Source organism: Telopea speciosissima, chromosome 2 (genome assembly GCF_018873765.1).
Source record: "Telopea speciosissima isolate NSW1024214 ecotype Mountain lineage chromosome 2, Tspe_v1, whole genome shotgun sequence".
NCBI classification, from domain to species: Eukaryota; Viridiplantae; Streptophyta; class Magnoliopsida; order Proteales; family Proteaceae; genus Telopea; species Telopea speciosissima.
The window spans coordinates 11,886,986-11,897,338 of NC_057917.1; positions in this window are offsets into that span (position 1 = coordinate 11,886,986).

Consider the following 10,353-nt stretch of genomic DNA (forward strand, 5'->3'; position numbering starts at 1 on the left):
ATAAACTATAATTGCTTCTAAAGATGTTTTCAAAAACAATTGTTAGAGAATGAAGAAGGCCGGCCTCCTCTCTTTATATAGGAGAAGAAGAGACACCATTAAGGGATGTCTCCAAAAGATATGCCCCAAAACATGTATTTTCCCATGAGGCTTGTTTGTTAGCCACTCAAACAAGTCTTCCAATAGGCACTCATTGGCTATTTAGGTGTATATTAGGAAAGGACTTAACCCTCTAACACATCCAACAAAAACGTATTTTGAATCATTAATTTTAAAAACAATTAAAATTCCAACAAGTCCTCCTTTTGTCCATGCCAAACTCACCATAAATCTTGAGCACCGTTTTGCCTTCGTGGCTCTTGGCCAATCTGCTTCTTGGGTATCCCCAACTTCAAATTTTGCTTGCTTTCATTTTGTTCCATTAGAAATTTGATGTGATCTTCGCATAATTTTGTGGAGGTTTAATGGGGTTCTACTAGATTATGCGAAAGGTTGTGGGTTCTGCAATTGGCTTTTCTGCAATCGTGACCCTGATGTTTTGTTTTGTCTTTTTCATTATATTCTTGGTTACTTGGTTATCAATAGCATGATTTGAACTAAAGATTAGAACATTTGATGTGAATCACTGGATTATCTTTTCATTTTGTTGGGTGTTTCTCAAAGTATCTGAAGTTTGATGAACTTGTCGGTTCTCTGCACAAACAGGTTCCCCTGCGCCTGTCTATTCTTATCCAATTCCTATCGGAAGTAGTAAGAATCACCTGAAAAGTTGTGACCAATCGATGCTTATCCAAATTCCGAATGGTGATTCCAAGTGGGATCCATTCCTAGGAAGGAAGGTGGGTGAAGAGGGAATGTCTTCACCCACCACTTACACTATATATGAGATTTGATAATTTGGGACCATTTCTTTAAAAAAAAACATTCTACACATAGGCATACCAAACCAACCATTTCTCATTCTAGACTCTATTATGTCTAATGTTTATCAAACGATTTTAGTTTTTTTTTTTTTTTATTTATCAAAAATGGTTTCCATTAAAGATTTTTGTTAAATAGGCAAAAATAAAAAATAAAAATGATACCCAAGAGAGCCTAACTTTTAACACCTCTACCCTCTTTATCCCCTCCAGTTCCCTACCCGGCTGAGTTCCCCAGTTCCCCTAACAGGGGGACACAATGACCACCCTAGCCCTGCCCGAACACTCAGTCCGAGTGGGGTCCACCCCCCTACCCTGACTTCCAACCCTTTCCTTGGTCACTTTTTGCAACCATTTTTCGGTTAATACACTCATAGTCTCACAGTCAATGTTGTAAGTGACGAACCAACAATTCTTTGCATATTTAAACACTTGGTTCGTCACCTACAACATTGCTTGCAATTAGAAGCTTCAATTGGATCAAAATCCCTAATTTTAGGGTAGGGTTGAGGGTATTGTTCTTGGTAATTGAAGATGGCTTTCCAATTTTTGGAGGAATTTTTCTGGGTCAAGTAGCAGGGGAGTTAAAGGATTTGATTAAGGATACCACAGTTAAGGTCGTCTATTTCTGAAAATATCTTGAGAAGCTCCAGTTTAGCTTTACCCAACTGAGGACTTGTGTTGCAGGGATTTAAATTGCCTTGCAGAATTGTTGATGGTCGTGGGTGCAAGAGAAGAAGAAGAGGACATTAATGTTATTTTACCCCATCAAGGTTATATTGGTCATAAAATGAATTCAACACTCATATTGTTTGCAATTAACAGGAACAGTTAACAGAGTGGGTTTAGTTATTAATTAGTTTGGAAAACAAGGGAGGTATGCTTTATTTTCCAAACCTCACGGGTGAATGTAGGTGAATGTATAATTAAAGCAAACCTCAGGGGAGGTACGTTTAAAATACCCCAAAAAATTGTTCGTGGTTTTGCTTTATAGCTTTTGGTATTTATAAAAGGGTCAATTTGAATGTTGTAGGTTTATAACTAAATATATAATGTCGGGAAATAGACCTACTTGGGCCTGTGCGGTATGCTATCTCTGCGTGAAAAAAAATCTTCTCAAATTCCCTAAAAATGCAGTGCGGTGTAATTCGGGCCGAGAACTCGATACTTGCGAGATATTAAATCCAACGGTTCCGAACTTGAGAAAAAAGATAAAAAAAAAAATAGAGACAATTTCTTAGATGTACTAGGTAAGAACTATTACAAGATAAAGTTGGTTTCCGCCGATGGTGCGTGCTCTGATTCCGCCATAGTGCGTGATTCTCCCCTAAACTTCCTCCTTGCTCTCCTCCTTTCTCCTAGGGATCCACACTACCTAGAAATCAGTTGCCCAGTCATCGCCCTCCCATCAGTCCCTTCTTGGTTTCCTTATGGGTCCAATTGTCTGTCTTCAGCGTCTTATCTTTCTTTCCTTGGTTTTCAGTGCTCTTTTTGCCATGGAACACCAAAAACTCCTTTGCTCTTCTACGTCATTCTCCAGAGTCTCAGGCCATGAACAGTAGGTGGAACACAACGCCACCCACAGCCCCACCCCCCATCAAGCCCATGGCTTAGCGACGAAGAGGATGATGATGCTTTCGATCTGGGTGAGGAGTTGGAAGCACGGTTGAAGATCCAGTGCGAGAACTGCTTGGTGGGCCAGGTGGTGGTCTGTAGGCCCTACCGTAAGCAGGCTATCACGGAGGCTTTACCTAGCGCCTGGAACCTGCGATTTCCTGTTGAAGTCCTCCCACTACAAGGTGATAGATTCATATTTAAATTCCGTCATCCTCTCGATGTAGCAAATGTTTTGGCTGAAGGACCATGGTCTGTTGGTCGAAATCTGATCGCGTTGGAGGAGTGGAAGCCTGCGGAGGAACTATCTTTCCAGATGGTGGATTTTTGGGGTTCAGATCCACGACGTTCCCCATGAATTATTCTCTTTGGAGGTTGCAGCTAGATTGGCAACGAAGGTGGGGGTGCCTTCCCAAGTCATGTTGTTTGACGGGGTGCAGTTTGGGGTGCGCATGAAGTTCTTTCGTTGTAGGGTGAAGATTGATATTACAAAGCCATTATGACAGATCATAAAGATCAAGAGGAGATCTGGGGTGGAACCTATGGTGACGGTGAAGTATGAGCGGTTACCCAACTTTTGTTATTTCTGTTGTAAGCTTGATCATGAGATGAAGCTGTGTGTGGAGTTCTTTGAAGCCGAGACACAACACTGTGCAAACCATGGCTGCACTCCGGGCTCGGGGTGTTCTGAAGTTCCAATATGCAGTTTTAGACCGACGTTAAGGGGTTCGATGCCGCTGCCTAGACAATTGGAGAAGTTGCAGGCCGTCCGGATTGGGGAGCATGGCCAAATAATTCCACCACCATCCACGGCAGCTCCGGCGGTGGCGGATTGCGCCAGGCAGGAAGGTGCCAGGAGGGTGGGTACAGCGTCAGCGAAGGGTAAGGAGGTAACGGCAAACAACGGCTCACGTGGCCCTATTCATTTACTCCCAGGTAATTATGCCACTCCCCATTCTCCCTCTCCATCTACGGTTACCCCAATCAATCCGGCTATGAACCAGCCTTCCAACATGGCCCATTCATTTACTTTCCATAACTATGATATCTCTCACCTCTTAACTTCTCTCCTGCCCCACTTGCCCAATACCTCCACTTTAAATCCATATTTATCAACTGCCACAAATCAAGCTGTTGACCACACGACCCTAAATCAACTCAAGCACTTATCTCTGGATCCACATCGTCTACTTCCATGGGCTGTACTTCCATTCTACTTCCATCACTTCTCAGTGTGTCACTTGTTTTTATGAGCATCCAACGGCTTGTATTGTATTAATTCAAATTTTTTTGAAAATCTGATGAGACCCTCTTTGAAGCGGTTTAAACCCTTAAACCAAACCCACTTCTAATCGAACCATTTTCACCCAAACTAAACCCATCTCCGTTTCACTCATCCCCATTTCATTTGAACGAAAAGCCCTAAAAGTTGCAGAACCTCTCCATCGCTCCATCGATCCATAGCTCAATGTTGTTCATATGCATTTTGTCTATGGCACCGTCTCAGACTATTGAAAACCCAAAGAGATGATGATGATTCAAGCTCTGTAGAGCCTCTTCCATTTCTCCATAGCCTCGTTCCTTCTCCTCTTCTTCCGAAAAATCAGTGCTAATCGGGCTTCAAACTCAGAGCTCAGCTTCTTCCTGCTGCAAGCTGCTGGACTCGTCAAAAATGTAAGTCTCATTCAAACTTGGGGGTTTCTAATCAGATGCTCGTGGTTGTTCTAGAAAATGTCTCCTCCATGATTACAGTGATAGTCTTCAATTGAAAATTTCATCAATTTATATTCTGACTGGTTTATTGATTCCTCAAGGGAAGGGTACGGGATTATTGGTTTCTGTACAACTCTTTTAATTGCTATTTCTAGGCTTCTGATGCTCAAGATGATTTTTTTGGCTATAACCTTTCGCCTTTTATTAATTAGATGTATTTGTTTTCGATGGTACTGTTGTAAGAGATTCAATTAGGATACCAAAATTATTTTCACGGTGACTATCGAGAAGAACGTTTTCTAGGGTTTCGGTGGACCTCTGTAGCTCCGAATTAACCAAATGACAGGTTAATAAAAATTCTTTATTCACTGATGCAGCACCTTCTCTTTCCAATGTTTTTAATCCTAATCATGCCATTTAGAAAATCCTAAGAGAGCTTCAGTCATCTCTTTTATTTGTTGACTTCTCCCCCCCCCCCCCCCCCCCCCTTTCAACTTGAGAGCTTTTTAATATGTGAAATAGCTCATGGAACTCATGAACGAAGAGTTCAATAGAGTTCAAAGGCCAACAACCTTTATTTGCCACGGATCCCTAATTGTTTATGGCTACTGTTTTGAGCAGTATTTTCATACGATTTTTGAACATCATTGAGCACATGTGTTTGGGTTGATATTATAAATCAAAACAGGTAATGGCTTAAAAAAAGTTGGAATTGCTTCTGAATTTGGACAATTGGGGGATACTGTTCTGTTAGGTTGTTGTCAATAGTGGAGAGTTTGTATTTCTAAGCCAAGGGTGTGGCATTGTGATTATGCTACTAAAATCAATTCAGTTATCAACCAGTTTGAAAAGTTGTGTTCCTAAACTGAATAAGCAGCTGGGATGGCTAGAATAAAATTAACTTGTTGACAAGGATGGTTTAGCCTGGTCTATAATGATGGAGGATAGGGTGACTCTGGTGGAAGCATGAGATCTATACAGTTTTTTTAATTCTTCATTTTTTTATAGGTTGAGGCCTTAGTTCAAAATGGAAGAGCACCTAGGAATTATTTCCTAGGTTATGATGGTTCGAATCCATCAGGTCTCAAGGATTGCAGCTTGTGAAGTTGGGTTTTGTTCATTCTCTGCTTAATTTTGTCCTTTTTTTTTTACTTCCCTTTTATTTCTTAGTTATTTCAAACAACAAAATGTTGGGAATAATATGCTCTTGTTGTTGTATCTATCCTTGCTGTTCTATTAAGGGGCTTGAGTGAATTAGTAACTGGGTGGGTCAAAATCATGGAATTCCAAGTGTTAGGAATAATATGTTGGGAATAATATGCTCTTGTTGCTGTCTCTATCCCTGCTTTTCCATGCTCAATGTTCATTTTTTCACGTTCACCACCCTCCAAGTATCAAACACAGGAGTGAAGATCTTGAAATGATATTCTATATCAAACATAGAAGTGGAGATCTTGAAATGATAATCTATCTATATACAACCCACTTTCCTTGCTCTATTTGAAAACTCAGTTATCATAGGCTCGATCAGTTAGTTGCTGACTCTGATTTGTATTCTTTTTTTATTTTACTATCTACATATAAAATTTTGTTAGATTCAAGCCAGTACTCAGTTCTCTTAACCACTATCTGGTGAACAAGTCAGTTCAGGATTATTAATCAAGGTCGTTTGTGTTTATAAATCAAGCTTTGTGGACTCATAATCAAGATTTTATTTACTTTCAACCACAGTATTTACAGTAGTGTTGACTGTTGAGGGTCATTGTAAGAAGAGGAGATTTGGAAGTGAAGGAGAAGAGGGCATTGTGAAAAGAGATTAGGATCTCTTGAGTTGCTGAGAGCCATGGTGGATACTTGAAAATATTTACCATGACCTAGGCCCACTCTGAAATCCCTTGTGAGGATCACACATGGTAAGGCTCATAGCAAGAAAGTTACTTGAATCACAATAAAATGCTGGTATAAAGCTCTTTGTCTTTGTAGTGTGTCTTTTTTCTCCAACTACTGTACTAGAAGAAAAGACTTGTCAAGACTTCAGTGTTCAGCTCTTTCCTTTCCTTGGCTTTGGGAGTGGACAGACTTAAGCAATGGTTTTCTTTGATTTTAAGTAAACCAAACCCATAATACACCATTAAACTATGTTGAAGGACAAGGGTCAATAGATGTTATTGCAGTATTCTTAGGATTAGAGAAGATATATATATTTTCCATATAGAAAAGTTCTCCTTTTCAGTTAGTGGTTTTGAACTTAATTTACTGCCACAAATCCACAATATCAATTGAGTGCAGAGGAGAAACAGAGCACACTTGATTGTGGCTGAGAAAATGACAATCAAACAACCCATTTTTGGTTTTTAGTGTTGGAGAAGGAAGGGAAGGGGATGAAGCTCTGTGCAGTATAGTGTAGACCGGGTTAATTAAGCTTCCTCCACAGCCCAGAGTCCAGCAGTGAATGGAGCTCTTTAATTTCCTAACAAGAGCAAATTTTAGTGGCTGCTTTTGAAGATATGGATCTACAGCAGAGAGCTTGAAAAAGAATTTCATCAGCTACAAGCTGACTAGAACACCAAGATTAGATTTATAAAACACCAGCCAGAGAGCTTTAACAAAAAAAAATTGACACCGCAACAGTGAATCCAAATCCTTCGATCATATTGATTAGGGTTGTCCTGAACAGCTGCTGTCCATTCACAATATCAGCAAGCACGTTCTGTTGTATTAGAGCTAATGGAGCCGTTGGACTCTTAAAGTCAAGTATGAAGGAGAACATTTTATCTGTTGGATATGAAGTGGTCAATTGGAAGAGATAGTACATAAGCTGGGAAAAGCTATTGGAAAGAAAATCATTCAGACATCTAACCAACACTTGGGATACCCACAACACTGATTTTTCGGAAGAAGAGGAGAAGGAACAAGGCTGTGGAGAAATGGAAGACGCTCTACAGAGCTTGAATCATCATCATCTCTTTGGGTTTTCGATAGTCTGAGACGGTGCCACAGACAAGATGCATATGAACAACATTGAGCGATGGAGCGATGGAGAGGTTCTGCAACTTTTAGGGCTTTTCGTTCAAATGAAATGGGGATGAGTGAAACGGAGATGGGTTTAATTTGGGTGAAAATGGTTCGATTAGAAGTGGGTTTGGTTTAAGGGTTTAAACCGCTTCAAAGAGGCCTCATCAGATTTTCAAAAAAAATTGAATTAATACAATACAGGCCGTTGGATGCTCATAAAAACAGGTGGCACACTGAGAAGTGGTGGAAGTAGGATGGAAGTACAGCCCATGGAAGTAGACGATGTGGATCCAGAGATAAGTGCTTGAGTTGATTTAGGGTCGTGTGGTCAACAGCTTGATTTGTGGCAGTTGATAAATATGGATTTAAAGTGGAGGTATTGGGCAAGTGGGGCAGGAGAGAAGTTAAGAGGTGAGAGATATCATAGTTATGGAAAGTAAATGGATGGGCCACGTTGGAAGGCTGGTTCATAGCCGGATTGATTGGGGTAACCGTAGATGGAGCGGGAGAATGGGAAGTGGCATAATTACCTAGGAGTAAATAAGGTATGGTCGGCAAGGAGCCGGGACTGTCAGAAGCAAAATTGTAGAGACCGTTACGCAGCGTTTCAGTTCCAATCAGCTTCTTTGATGGAAGGTCCTGAATCGCACGGAAAGAAGAAAAAAAAGAAACCACACAAGAAAAACTATTAGTGAGTTTACTAATAGATAATAAATTAAATGAAAAAGAAGGCACATATAACACATCATGAAGAATAATATCAGGGGTGAGGTGGTGTGTGCCACGATGGGTAACAGGCATATTAATGTCGGTGGGTAAACAGACTGGTATGGGTGATGCGAGAGAGGTAACATTGGTGAGTAATGAAAGATCAGAAACCATGTGATCGGAAGCCCCACTGTCAAGGAGCCAAAGGTGAGATCCCATACCTGAAACCGAAAAACAGTGATCAATACCTGCAAGGTTGGCATTGGCAGCAGTAGAATCCGTGGTCAAGAGCGATAGGAGTTGCTGGATTTGCGATGGAGTGAGGCTAGAGGCAGCAGGGGACATAGGTGGTGGACTCGCAAGTGGCTGGGCCGGCAACGCAGCAGCTGCCTTGGCTTGATTTGCAGCAGAAGAACCAGCTTTTGAAGGCTGATTATTAGGTGAACAACGATGCTTCGAATGGCCTAGTGGATAGCCATGTAAGGGCCAACAAGTTTCCCTAGTGTGATCGTGGATCTTGCAATGATCACAAAAGGGGCGATTGCGATTGGGATCATGGCTGCTAGAACCAGTAGAGGTGCAAGATCCTTTGGAGGGTGCAGAACAATTGACAGCCATAGCAGCGGTGTCAGTGACAGGCGACACAGAGAGTGAGCGTTGCTGCTCCTCTTTGAGAAGAAGATGGTATGTCCGATTGACATCAGGTAGAGGATCCATCGCAAGTATTTGTGAACGAATCTGGGAATACATGTCGGATAACCCCATGAGAAATTGATACACACGTTCTTGCTGGCTAGCTGAATGAAGAGCATTTTGGGCACCGCAAGAACAAGATGGAACAGCCACATAAGAAGCGAGTTCGTCCCAGAGAACCTTCAATCTGGTGAAGTAAGTGGAGAGGGAATCAATCCCTTGTTGAATGGTTGCAATGGAGCGCTTACGGTGGAAAATGCGAGGGGCATTGCTGCGTGAAAAATGTTCTTCAAGCTCCTTCCAAAAGGAAGAGGCTGTCTCAGTATATATCACGCTGTCAGCAATAGTCCGAGTGAGGACATTAAGGATCCAAGAGAGCACCATGAAATTGCATCGGTCCCAAGTTTGAACATCAGAAGGCAGCGAAGTGGGACGTGGGAGGGTCCCATCCACAAACATCATTTTATTCTTGGCAAATAGAGCCATGCGCATGGCACGTCGCCAAGTAGGGTAGTTGTCGCCATTGAGTGGCATGCAGACGAGAAGAGCACCAGGGTTATCGGAATGATGAAGGTGATATGGGGAAGAAGGATCAAGGCTTGCAAACAATGTAGGAGGCTGTGATGAACCAACCTGCAGGTCGCCAGATACGTCAACGGGAAGGTTGTCTTGGTCCGGCATGATGAATCAAGGAAGAAGAAAGGAGAAAAATGAAAATAGAGAGGGAGACATTCGGATGAATTAAGGTCCAAGATCGTCAAGAAACTGATACCCTGATAAATTTAGAAGAAATTGATTTTGAATTGCTTGAAAAAGATTACATGAGAGTGCTATTTAAATAGAATCATTACAAGAGAGAATACAGCTATTATCACATGTGATATGGTGGGATTACATTGGAACGGTTTCCATTATCACATGCAATAATAGAAGGAAACAAATATTGCAGAAAAACTTTCCATAGGAGTCACGGAGGTGATCTCTCCTAGTAGATCACACTAATAATCTCCCATGGCCATGGGCATGTGGATGGTAGTGGGAGAGGCTGAAGAAGCTCCGTTGTTGAAATCTAGCCTTCCTTGATCTTAATCCCCCTGTGTGATGCATGCTGTAAACCTAAAAGTACAGCAGTTGCTGCCAGCTCCAACTCAAAATACGCCGTCAAAAAACCTGCATGAGCTACGACTAACTGGCCCTGAAACACTACACAAAAAGCCCAACCCGTGAGCTTTTTATTGTAAATTAAAGAGTTGCCATGCGTGAGCCATGAGCTGGGCTCGGTTGGCGCACAAAACGTTGATGATTAGTGACGAAAGCACTCACATCCTTCAAATAGAATATTCATCGTCCCTAACAATCTTCTTATGCGATCTTTGGGTTGCTCCTTGCTCTCTCGTACAATAATCATATCTGGTGCATGACTTGCAATTTTTGGGTTGCTCTCAGAAACCCTAGGTCATGTTTTACAACACAAATTTTCTACGGTGCGCTGCCCTATCCTGCCTGTGCTGCGCAGACACAAGGCCACATGAAATGACCGCCTTACCCCCACTCGGACAAGGCGCTCGGGTAGGGGTAAGGTGGTCAATGCGCGCTGCCTTATGTCTGCGCAGCACGGCAGGACGGGCAACCTGTGCTGTAGAAGATCTGGATCCCAAGTTTTATTGTGATTCTTTTGTTTTTTTTGTTT